The 13,446-nt window shown below is 41.7% G+C and overlaps 1 long non-coding RNA gene across 1 annotated transcript; it reads right to left on the bottom strand.

Moving 5' to 3' along the window:
• Positions 1–11,295: 11,295 nt before the first annotated feature.
• On the bottom strand, positions 11,296–13,004 carry LOC310759207. Its single transcript, XR_014546268.1, has 2 exons — positions 12,826–13,004; positions 11,296–11,675 (listed from the first exon to the last, which is right to left on the bottom strand). It is a non-coding gene; the product is annotated as an uncharacterized lncRNA (long non-coding RNA).
• Positions 13,005–13,446: the final 442 nt, after the last annotated feature.

Raw genomic sequence — 13,446 nt, 5'->3', positions numbered from 1 at the left:
CACACTTGGTATTTCTTGCTCCTTTTGTTGACATGTGCCAGACATGTCCATCTCATTTGTCAGTTTCTGGGGGTCTCCTACCTGCCCAATACCCCATTGTTCTTAATAAAAATAATAACAGACAATATAAACCTGTGGTGCAGGGCCTCCAGGCAGTCTGGAGAAAGGAGATAAATTGAGGACAAAAGAGTGGTGGCGGTGGTGGGATACTTAGCACTCCTGGGAGGGATGGAGGAATTAGACAAAAACTGCACGTCTGTGTTAAGGGCACATAACAAAGCCTTGCAAAATGAACCTGGTAGAATTCTAACCATTCCAGAGCATGCTTTCTACAGCAAGCAGATGCTTACAAAGTAGTTCATAAAAGTGGTGGGAGGGTTTTCCTTTCAGTTCTGTTTCTCTGAAAAACCCATTAATATACAAATATGCTATATTGCTTTGTCAGACTCATATCTATAAAATTACCTTGCTACCCAGCTGATCAGAGGCCCTCTTCTGCAGTTACCACCACATCAGGAGGTATGTTCCAGACGATGTCAACATTGGGCCTTTGGTGTGGTGACACCTCCCTTTTGGAACTCCCTCCCATTACATATCCGATAGGCAGCCACCTCTGTGGTCTTTTTGGCGCCTACTAAAGAGCCTTTTAAAGTGGAGACTTTTATCCCAATCTTGGAATTTGTTTTTACGTAGTTTTCACTGTTAATATTTGCATTGTTAAATGATCCTTGGGGTGTTTCCCAACTCTACAGTTCTATGATTCTAACTCAGGTAACCAGAAATGAAAGGAGCTGAAACAAAAGAAGCTAAGCGTTCTCTAATTTTTCATAACAGGCATTACCTTTTCGTATAGGAAAGGTATCCATTTTAGAAGTTTGTACCAGGCCCAGAGGAATTATGCTTGCTTGTTAGTCAGTTATCACACTTGGTTGCTTCTTTCTGCCTCAGCACAGGAAATGCCTGCAGGAACTAAGGAGATCAGGGACTTGCCATTCTTGAAGGACTTGGTAAATTTGGGTTTCACTCAGGCTTCTCATATTTCTATTCTTAAATTCCGTCCTCCACATTTCCACATCAGTTTGTAAATTTCTTTTGGAAGTCCTCATGAAAATTCATCAGCAGTTTAGTGCGAAATCCTTCTAACACACAGTTTTGTAAGCAATGTTGCCTACTATAATGCATTTTTAAAATCTTATTTTCACTAATGTATGTATTTATATGCACACATCCCCCTCACATATTCATGTTTGTACACATTACTTGCCTGGAGAACTGTATTGCAAAATTCAGAGGAGCATGAATTTTGAAGGATGGCTGTAATTTGGTTGGCCTATTGTTTGGGAAGGTGTTAATTAGGTAAGCCCACATTTAAACATGAACTGAATTGAATTTCTCCCCATCCCTACTTGTCACATAAGGAAGCACACATCTGTAAGTGCTGCGCTCATTCTCTCCTCCATATAGATATAGGAAAATAAGTTGCTATAAATATATAAACCCACAATTTAGTTTCAATTTCCCCTGAACAAGTCTCTTTCCCCCACCCCAATCCTCAGGCTTTGGTAATGTATACATGTTGTCTTCCACATGTTTGTGCCCTTGGTCAAAGCTCCAAATTGTACTGGATATTTTATTCTCTTTTATTCAGCTTGCTACCATTCTATGTGTAACTTCTTGATGTAAAAAACAAATAAGGGATTTGGAGTGAGTTTGTTATTTGGTTGTGGAAATGGGTCCAGACAGAGCCACTTTTTAAAAAAAACTGCAACAGCCTTATAGTCTTTCCTACGTGATTAATTGTTACCTAAAGTTCTCTAGTTAACAAGATCCTAGTGGGGGCAATTATATGGAAAGATCCAGCAGAGTGCATTAATTTATTTTTTAAAAAAATGCAACAGAACAATGAGGTAGGGGGAATAATGTAAGAAACAGTATGAGAGGTTGCATACAGGAAATTAAAAGGCTCATGCTGTTTCAAGAAGAGTGTATTCCTCCTTATATTGTGGTCCTTAAGGAAGCTGGAATTCTCAGGGGCCACCATTATAGAGATCAAATGACTTGTAAAATGAGTTGGATAATGTTTTCAGTGTTGAATTTAAATCCCATTGAATTAATCAATGGCTTCATTCTTCCGTTTTACAACGTATTTATTAAAGCAATGGGTTGTCCTAAATTCTGTGCCCACACGGAGAGTTAACAGCACTGACTGAGGGCCCATTCAGTTTCCTGTGGTTCAGTGCATCGCCCCCAGGAAAATATTGAAGGCATGATTCAATGTGTGGCCTCTGAAATCACAGTGACATGTTTACAATCAAGCTCCTCACCAAGGTAAACTGGCATTCTTCCTGTCCTGTCAGTGGAGTGACATGATTTATGACCTACTATCTTAATCTTTCCAACTGAACTCTGAAGTTAAATTTGTCAGGAGGACTTTGGACATCTGTTAGTCATCAGTTGATATGTGGTACAGACAGCTAATTTCCATTCAGACAATATTCAGAATGAAACATATTACAGTGACCTGAAAGAGGAAATCCCAGTTGGACAAGTGGGGAGGGGAAGGAGGAAGAACAGCTCTCCAATTTATGTATTTTAGAACTGCAAGTCTTCTGGATAAACTGTGCTTCTTAAATACATATTTAGGAGATGAATCCAAAGGCCTAGCAAATGCTAGTTGATGACAACCTAGGCTGGTGAAGAAAGTCTTGAGGAGAGACATTCACTAAGAGTACACAAAAATGTCTCCCACCCTTGGTCGCTGCACTGAGTATTTGTATCTGATATAATTTCCATCGTACCTACTTTCCCTTATATAACCAGCATGCTTAGCTCTAGTTAATGCATGAAGGGGTTACAACCATATTGTAAACTGTTTTGTCAGACTCGACTAGGTCACGCCCCCTCTTGATGAGCAATTTTTCTTTGTTCACTCTCTTCCACCATGTGAATCTGACCAGAGAAGATGTCTGGACTGATCATTACAAGCCCAGACCACTTGTTTAGAAACATTTTACCAAGTTTTGTAACTAAGCTTTTCTGCCTATGTTTTCTTGCTGCTGTATGGAAAAGCACATGAATCTGACCTTTGAAAAGTTTGTAAGTAAACCATTTTTTTAAACTTACCAAGCTGTGTGGTCTTTTCTGTGATATAGGGAAAGCTTTGAAAGCAACTTTAAAAGTGTATATTTTAAAGGTCTAACAGCCCATATTTCCACATGCTGCATGTTTTGTAATTTTAAACCTCTGCTGGGACTGCATCTAGGGATCAAGGGAAATCTTCTTTAAGTCAATAATAACTGACACTTTTGAATAAAAGTAGAAGTGTTAGATAAGAATACCTCAAACTGCATGTTTTAAACTTAAAGAGGTTCTTTCTGTTGGGAGCTGAATCTTATGTTTACCAGGCACTGATAGCCATGGTGTGAGGAATAGTCTTGTCATAAAGCTTCTCTCAAGATTTCCCAGTTGTGTAAGCTGTTGGAACAGTATGCAAAGCAGCATTTGGAAACTGCTAAACCACTAAGCTAATAAAATAACCAGCCTTTATGTTTCTGAGAACAAGGAGGAATGGATGGGGGGAATGCTCAACGCAAACAAGGCTGCTGAAAAGAAGAAGCTGTTTTTCTGTGTAGACATGTGCTGGAAGTCAGGCATGTTGAAGATCACACTGACTGATGATCCTGACTCTCCTACCTGTATTGCTCATTTGTAGAGGGTCACTTTCTCAGATTCATTCCACCGTCTCCTATAGGTGGAATAATAATACTGGCCTATTTTGCAAGGTTGTTGTAGAGATTATAAACAAAGCAATCCCTGTGAGCTCTTTGAAATGCTATATACATGCTAAGAATTACTATTAACTTTTTTAGGATGCCTTTCTGTCAAGAAATACCCTGCAATAGCATTAATGAAGGGAAACCACCAGAAAGTGACCCTAAGCCTCAACATTTCCCCCTAGAATTTAAGTCTGCTTTCTCCCCTGTGGCCCATTTCTATCAATATTTCCTGACGTTTCATTCCATGCTGGAGTTCAGCACAATGTGCCAGCAATAACTGCATTCTGTGTTTATTCACACTTCAAATGCTTGACTGTGATAGCTCAGCAGAAAAAAGTTGCATGTTTATATCCATGGCTTTATGACAAACAAATATTTTTACTGCTAACTCAGACATTTCAGGACGTTGTACTTAGCTGTAGTCGTACAGGGGAGCAGCACTCCCCTCTAACAGCAAGAATGGTGATAAACAGTCATGCAGTGGTACCTCTGTTTACGAACGCTTCAGGTTATGAGCTCTGCTAACCTGGAAGTGGCTGCTCCTGGTTGCGAACTTTGCTCCAAGATGTGAACGGAAATCGCACGCCAGAGGCCCCATTAGTGAAAGCGCGCCTCAGGATAAGTATGGTTTCAGCTTGAGAGGGGACCTCCGGAACGAATTATGTTCGTAACCAGAGGTACCACTGTACTTGTAAAGAGAGTGTGTGGGTATTCTGCATCTTGAGCCCAAGATGTGGAAGTTGCAGGTAAAGGGAAAAGTGCCCATACCTCTGAATGGTGCCTGATAAATTGGTGCATGGGAAAGGTAACTGGTGTCCTGTGTCTGCCTGCATCAAGAGGGTTGATATCTAGGCTGTATACACACCAGGGTGCTAATGCCCATATGGGTCGCACAGCTCCCATTTTTCCATAGTTGCTTTTGTGCACTTTTATCCACACATGAGCACTTTCAATATAAATCTCCCTCCAAGATTTCCATTCATGCTAGTGGACGGTGCTTGATGGGTTATATCCATAGCCTGTGCATTGTCCCCTCTCCTAAATTACTACTTCCCTGCACTCTGCAAGTACTGGAAACTGAGGTCCATTGTTCCCATGCACATAGGTGTTTGTTTAGCTGTGTGCATACACTTAAGGAAAATGTTTTGTCCATGGATTCAAGCAATAATGAACATTCATTAAAACATAGATGTTGATGATATATATATATATATATATATATATATATATATATATATAACAAAACAGCAGGTAAAGAGCCAGATGGTGTCAGGATGCTGTCAGTGGCTCCCAGCTGATTGCCCAGGAAAGTATAAAGACAAGGAAAAGTTTCTTACAGTCCTTTTTTATTTCAGTCTTTACAGAGAGAGTCTATAGAACCCAGCCTCTTGGACAATGATGTTGTCCCGAGTGAATCTCCACCCTCCCATCTCTCCCACTTCCTCGTTCATCATTCTCATCGTCTCCTCTCTGGGTGCTACTACGTGCCCTCTGTCTTTGAGCTCTTTGCTCTCCTACTTTTAAGGCTTGCCAGGTTCTGGGAGATGGAGGGTCTGGAATGCTTTCTAATGACAACGTGTCAGCTGGGTGTTGTTCTGGCTCTCCCATTATTTCCCAACTTTCCCCCTCATCTGCCTCTGAGCTGCCACCTCCCTCAAACCCCTGTTGTAAATCTATACTGTCTTCTTTTTCCTCCTCCCTGGAAGGGTCAGCCTGGGGAGGCAGTCTCCACCATTCCTCCTCTTCTGTCCAGCTCCTGACAGGTAAGACAACAGCATCCCCAGATTTTTGGGTGCTGTGTGTGTGTGTGTGTGTGCAGGGACCTTGTCCCATTTAGAGAATGGAAGCTAGGATTCAAACCATTCTATTTTGTTGCATGAAATGTACCCTTTGGGATTCCTTTCCAGCCCCCTCCCCACGTTTTGCTGGCTTGGCTGGGTTGAGGTTCTCCAAGTTTAAAATCTACCTCTATTTTATCTGCTCAGCACTGAACACATCATCGCCTCACCTCAGCTTGGGCTCCAATTGAAACGCTAGAAAATTGGATAGTTGCTTTAAAGTACAAGCTTCATTTCACTTTGTTAATAAGTACCCACTTAATTATCTCTCTGTGTGTGAGTGTGTGAGTGTGTGCAATACTTGTCCTTGGCAAGGATTGGTTTTTGAGGGATTATACCTAGAGGAAAAGGGTGTAGGGCAATCCTGCACTATCACTTTCTTTGACGTGTCTGTTCTCGATAGATTAAAAAAACAAAACTGCACTGTTAAACAGACATCCTTATTTGCATTGCTGAGAACTTTGTGATTGCTCTATTATTACTAAAGAAAGGGTACCTTGCACTTCTGACAGCCAGGTGGTTGTGTTGCTTCATCTACTTCCATTATTTACTTGGCAGAATTTCAGGGGCATGTTTTCTTTGAAAATTGTGCAACACCTTAAGTCCCTTTAAGCTGAAAGCTATGTTGAAAGTTCTTGGTGCCTCTTGAAAGTTAACCCATGAGACTTGGGAGGCTTGAGTTTTTGATGCACTAGATTCTTGTTCAGAAGCTGTTATGGGCTGGCTTGGCCAATCTCTCCCTCTATGCCAATTGGTCCTCTATGGCTGCCTCTGTAATCATGGCGACAACATGAAAAAAGGTGCTAAAACAGCCTCTTAAGCTGGCCAGGTGAGTGTATAGTTCTGTTTAGTTTACCCAAACTTAGCATGATAGAACATATTTTTAGGGCCTCAAGCACTTCTTTCTGAGGATTAAAAGATTCATTATGCTAAAGGGTTTATACTTCATATCCAAAAGGATCTCTCCCCTTCACCCGGAAGTAGCTTCTAATTTGATCAGGGAACTGGGTGGTGGTGGTGGTGTTTAACCTTTTCTTTCACATTCTCTCCAAAGCCCTATTATTTCCAAAGGGTGGGGAGACACACAGGAGGCCACAGTTGGTATTATTTAAAATGCCCATGAATAGATTCCAAGATATTTTGTATATGCCTTGACATACTGTTTGTAAGTTAATATGACTGACTGTTACAAAGAAGAGAATAGGCTTATCTAGATCTTGCTCAGCTGCATGTGATAGTGAAAAAGGCATACTCTGCCTTAACTGAGTCTCTTGCTAGTAGTAGTCGTAGTATTAGTATTAGTAGTATTAATTTTATTTTATATACCCCACCCATCTGGCTGGGTTTCCCCAGCTGCTCTGGACAGCTTACAGCAGCATATATAAAACATAGTAAAATATCAAACATTAAAAACTTCATGATACAGGTGTGTTTCCTCTCCTCTGGGGGCTTGTGACAGCATTGCATTGGATTCATTCTCTCTCTCTCTCCTTATTTCTTTCTGCCTGGCATGATCTGAATGAAGATGTTTCTGGTGTTTATAAAGCCACAATGAATTCTATCATTAATATTATTGCCTGTTCCCATGAGGTGTCTTCATGATTCCTCATAAACATTGTTTCATTAATGAAGACAAAGCATAAAAAGTAGGAAGTCAAACCCTAGTGCTTTCATTTTCTTGCTTCTGCATACCAAATGAAAACCTAATAACAAAACGTACCCTCCCAATGTATCCATCTGCCTGCTAAAATACCAACTTTCCTGCCCTGTTACTGTGTTGAACAACTTTGCTTGTATACACTGAGGACTGGAAACAATAGCATTTGGGGCTAGGCCCTCTGAAAAAACATATTTTATTGTAAATTGGATGGAAAAACACATTTTTAATCCAAATCCCGCAAGGGGAATTAATATATGAAGCTGGCTTCTACTTCAGACTCTGCGTTGTAAGCATTTGTGTGTTCACACTAACGCAGAGAGAGAATAATGACTGTATGCAGAAAAAGGAAAAGCTGTGTGGGTTTGTTTGCACCACGAACATTCTGAATTAACTCTACACACTCATTCTGCAAGGCCTGTTCGGCTTGCAGCTCAGGCCACCTTTCCCCTCTGCATTCACCAAGCGTTCGAATGTGCTGTCCAAATGTTTGCTGGGGGCACACACAGATCCTCGCACACAGGAGCATTCGCATAGATATAACTGGGGGTGGGAATTATGTTTCAGTTCCTATTTTAATGTGAAGCTACCTAATTTATACTTCCTGGAATAATATATGAACCAAAAAGCACCTATCTTTTGAAATTTGCAGTTTTCTGAATTTTGCAGTGGAGTTCTCCGACCAAACAATGTGTCCAAAAGTGCCTATGTTGGTGGAAATAGCATGCAAAATACACAATATGGGGAAATTGCTTCCAAAATACTGATATTTGCATGTATGCGCAAAATTGCACAGAAATGTGCAGAATTTCTCATATTATACATGAGAAATGCACACTAAAATGCTGATGAATTTTCATGAGGCCTTTTTTAAAAAAGTTTTCAAACTGATACAGAAATGTGTAGAATTGAATTTAAGACTGGAACAAAAATTATCAGATTTTTCCATCTCTGACCATAGCATACAGCATCTGCTTTGGAAGGAAAAGGTCCCAGTTCAATCTTCAGCTGGGGCTGGGATACATCCCTGTAGGAAACTCTGAAGAGCTGCTGTCAGTCAGTGTGAACAGTGCTGGATAGATGGTTCAGTGGTCAAACCCAGTATAAGGCTTGTTCCTATAGCCTGCTTCTGCGCACGAGCATCTGTGGATCAGGGCCAGTGAAGCTAAGATTTCCAATATTTCAAGATTTCCCATTGAACTAGTGCAGTGTCGCAGTTAGAGTTTTCGTCGGACAGGATTCAAATCCCAACTCAGCCACAGTGGGTGACTTGGAGTATTCATGATCTCTCAGCACAACCAGTCTCACAGGGTTGTTGTGAGGATTTAAGGGAGAGGGGAAGAACAATGTATGTTGCCCTGAGCTCCTCAGAGGAAAGGCAGGATATAAACGTTATACATAAATACCATTCTTGGATGGGGCTCTGCCAATTCACAGGGGCTGCGACATCTTGCTTGCAGAATGGTTCACTGCCCCACCATGAAAATCTACTATTTATAAACTCACTGTTTATTTGTTGCTGGTCCAATTAATGTCAAAGAATATGCTGTTCACATGCCTCTCTCTGAGGACAGTTGGCTTCTGCCAATATTTTTTGTTTAAGATTGGGGCAGTTTACAAACACATGCTGAAATGTTCGGTTTGCAGAACGTTGACCTGCCAATGCAATAATAAAAAAAAGAATACGAAGATAGCTTTCCAAAACTTCAGCAAAATATGCAGAATCTCTTCTTCATGAAGAAAATAAATCTAATTGTGCTGAACAGCATTTCCCTTAGATATCAATTTATAATGATTTTGAACATGGGAAAAATCCATCATATCCCTAGGCAGGTTATTACCCTGACTGTTAATTGTTAGACACCTCATGCCTCGCATGCATTTGTTTATTTTGGCTTCTGTCCACTGCATCTAGTTACATATTTGTCAGCTAAATTGAAGAGCCATCTGCTACCAGAAATCTCCTTTCCACAAGGGGAATTCATCACCTCTCAATAAACCACCCCCTTAACTTTCTTTGGGGGGAAAGTGAAATAATATTTTCTACTTGTCATTACAGGGAAGGTTTTCCAGAACTCAATTCTTGTGTGTGGGGTGCGAGTGGAGCACCTTAAATTATCTAATTGTTTAATTTAATAATGCCTACATAGGAAATGGTAAAGATAATAATGATAATAATTATTATTGTGGGCAAAATTCAAGTAATGACACCCATAAACAGAAGTCCTGTTCAAGGGCTTCTGCTTGCAATGAGGTTTACCCCCTCTCCTCCCCATGTCCCCCAAATGTCTGGGGGTGGAAGAACCCCCAGAAATGCATGTGGGGGATGGAGAGGGGGGCTAGTTGAAATGCTTCCATTGACAGAACCATCAGAAAAGCACAACGTTTAATTCTTCCCAATGCCATGAAAAAGTTACATTTTTATTTAGATCAAGTTCATACAATAGCTAAGCTTAGGTCTTAAACCAAAGCACATACCAGTGTTTACATGTCTTGTTGATATTATTATTGCAGTGTGATCAGTCTTCATGGGATTATAAGCAAAAATGACTGCCCCAAGGAGCTTACGATCTAAATGACATCTGAGGGTGTGGGGAGAAGAGAGGGAAGGAAGGGGCAAAAGAAAGAAAAGGTGAGAGGGAGTAAACGTGCAGATTTCTAACCTATGCTCGGTGGTAGCCAAAGCATGGATCAGTGGTTCACACATTCCACCTTGTGGGGCCCAACTAGATGTCATGGCAACAGGAGTGACTAACCTGTTGTTGACTTGCATTGCCCACCTGTGCAAGAAACATAGCCAATGGTTGTGAAGGTCTGTGGGTGTTCTTGACCACATGTCTCCAGGAGATTAGAAGGTCATGTGAATGCTCTTTGGGCATTCCAAATAAAGGTCTTTCTCTGTTTCCTGCTATTTCCATATTTCATATGTATCTGAACAGGTAAAGAATATGGAATGCAGCCTGTAGGTGTGAGGCCACTCTCATCGGCTGCGTTCAGTCATTTTCCATAACTCCCATGCCATTTTCATATGCAGAAGCTACTGTCTACACCATCCTAATCCATTGCTCAGGGACAAAGGGGTAAGAGATGGCCAGGGAGAAGGAATAACAACCCCAACTGGCCTATCCCTTACCCTTCACCCTTGCACCTTGACTGCCCCTAATCTGCAGCGTTCCCATCCTCAGATCCTGGAGCCTTGCTGCCCTTTCCTACAGGCCCAGAAGGGGCTGGATCAGAGTTATTGCTCCTGATCTTGAAAGGTGTTGAGATTTGCAGGAAATGAGGTTTGAGACTGGTGGCTTTGATAAAGCTGTTATATACACACTCACACGCAGGCACACACTATTTGGAATTTTGTTCTTGCAGGTGATAAATTTGGATTACCTACTTGGCTTATCTCCTTCCCCTGGGTTTTCCAGCCTCCCGCCCCCCATCACAGGGATCTTGTGCCTTTAACAAGAGCGTGACAGTATCCTTTTATCCAGAGAAGCTTTCCTATCACTGTATCAGTGTGGTACACAAAGTTTTACTTGCCGGCTTTCTGTTAAAAGCACAAAAACCTTGACGGATATTTTGCTTGTCGTTGGCAGCCTTGCCCTACTGAACACACACTGTAGTCGGAATTAAGTCTTGCTGAGTTCAGTGGGAATAACTTCCCAGATAAATGGGAATAAAGAATGCAGCCCCCACATATCAAAGAAAACGAGGAGCTGGGGTGTGAAAGAGAAGGAGCGGCTAACAGAGAGATGTCAGACATCAAGTGTGTGTGTGAAGGAAGAAGAGTGAGGCTGAGAAAAACATATTGCTTAATTGTGATTTTGCATTTCTCTCTCTAACGGATCCACAAACAAAGGGCTCATGCCGTGTTCTGCACCTGGATTAGCAGATGTTGCACAAAGGTGTTGGATATCTTATTTGCCAATTCACCAGTTCACTGACAAGCCCAGGTTTTGTGTTTGCAGGCATAAAAACAGGGCTGTACCTATGAACACAATAGCTGGCTGACATTACTCACTCCCCCCCCCTTAATTCTGTATTGTTTTGATGGAGCCGTAATGAAGGCAAACATTTCAACGATTGTGTTGAGGCAGACAAATGCACTGTTAAAGGCTCATGCTTTTTCGGCACATTGGATCAAGACAATCTTCCATGGAAGACAGCTGTTGGCAGACCTTTATTAGCTTTGCCATTAGTGAGAGGATTCAAGATCCTCCTTTCCCTCTTCAACCTGGTGAACCAGCTCCCCTTCCTTCTTCAGAAAAGCTTGTGCTGTGTCTTACTGTTTCCCAGTCTTGTGTTTATGACTTTCAGACTGCTGATTTGCTTTGTCTGTGAAATATAATTTTGGTAAATTGAGTTTTGAACTGGACATTTTAAGCTGCTTTTGGAACTTCTTTTGTCGAGCTGGGGGGGGGGAGGAGGAAGAAGGATATGAGAGAATGAATAAAGAAAGAATTATTCTGAGACATAAGTGAAATATTAGGCTACAATCCCACCCTGTGGTGTCAATGGCTTTTAGGATGCAGCACAGGGCGTGTGGCTGGAGAGGGGATTTGCCATGGGGGGAGTCCAGAGGGCTAGAGCAGGAGAGGATTGGAGGGTCACAATTGCCCTCTCCCCACCCCAGCCTTAGGTTTGCCATTCCTGCTACGAAAGTTACCATCTGCTTCATTAGAAAGTTTTTTCCATGGATATGTTTACACTGGCTGGCTTGCTTTCATTCCTGCTAGAGCACCTTGTTTGTCATAGTGAACATTTGGGATATTTTCACACTGACACTAAAACTGCTTCTTTGCATTTCCTAAGCCTGTACTGAAAAGATAAAACTTATACTGAACCAAATGTGCATATGATTTTTGAACTGTCTCTCTTCTAGTTTCTGTTCCACAGGAACATCTATGCATGCACACAAATGTTATGAAACAATATCACAGGTGAAGTATTGGGAAGGTTTTATTGAACACAATAGCTCACCAGGGCTCATATTTCTCCCATGTTAGTCTATATTTTCGGGCCTGCACCCTGTAGGCATTTACGGTAACTATCTATTCCCAAACTGCTGCCCATTTCACAAGACTGTGTGTTGATTTGTTCCATGAGCTGCCACAGGCACAGTCTAAAATATCCCACCAATTAGTTATTCTAGAGTAATTTCCTGCATCTGGGCATCAAGTGAAGTCACTCACAGCTTGGCTCATGAAATGGGTCACGTGATTTGGTTATGAGTAAGCTCTATGTTTATGCAACAGTTATTGCACAGGTTATTTTTTGCCAAACCCCCCAATGTCCCTGAGCTTTCCCTCAATCTTTTTATTCCTCCCCCCACCCTTGCCACCCTCACAGATACTTCCCAAATAATTTCAAACACAAATGTACAATTACAGGAAAACAGTCCATTGAACAACAGCAATATGTAAATGCTAAAAGTTGGGCTTTCTGCCTTTTGGTCAACTACAGCCAGTCACTTTCCTCATTTTGTCCCAGTAGATAACTGGGGTTTCCAGAGCCGACAGGCTGACAGATTTCTTAGCACTTGACCTTGCATTAGGTTTACCTGATATATGATACTGTTTTGTTCAGGTAGAAAGATGGTCAGTAGGGGAAACAGAGGGGAGGCACAACGATGGAGTTCAGCTAGCTGCCCAGCAGCAGGGCCAGACCAAGACATTTCATTCCCCAGGACAGAATAGATAGTGGTGCCACCCTTCCCTGGACAAGGCTCATAGGTCTAAAATTATTTTGGCCAAGTTATTTTGGCACCTGAGTCAGCAAAATTCCACGAGCATCTCTCCCTGGGAGATAGAAATGCAACAATAAATCAAACAGTTAACAGTTTCCACCACTCAGAATCAGCTACCTGAGGTGGTTGCCTCATTCTGCCTAATGGTAGGGCTGTGCCAGCTCAGCAACCATGATGGTCAAGAATGGTGCATTCCAGAAGTTGCTGGATTATAACTCCCATCTTCCTTGACCATTGACCATGCTGCCTGAGGCTGATGGGAGTTGGGAGTTCAACAACATCTGGAGGACCACCAATTCCCTATCCCTGTTTCCAGTGCCAGTCTGTAATCTAAACCACACAAACATGGTATCTCCAAGAGTGCAAAGATTTTCATTGTAGTCACTGCAAAGAAAGTCATAGCCTGTGACTTTGGTTGCCAAGTTTACCTATTTT

This window comes from Podarcis filfolensis (genome assembly GCF_964270895.1).
Source record: "Podarcis filfolensis genome assembly, chromosome: 3".
Classification (NCBI taxonomy): Eukaryota; Metazoa; Chordata; class Lepidosauria; order Squamata; family Lacertidae; genus Podarcis; species Podarcis filfolensis.
This window is presented reverse-complemented; position numbering and strand designations above follow the sequence as displayed.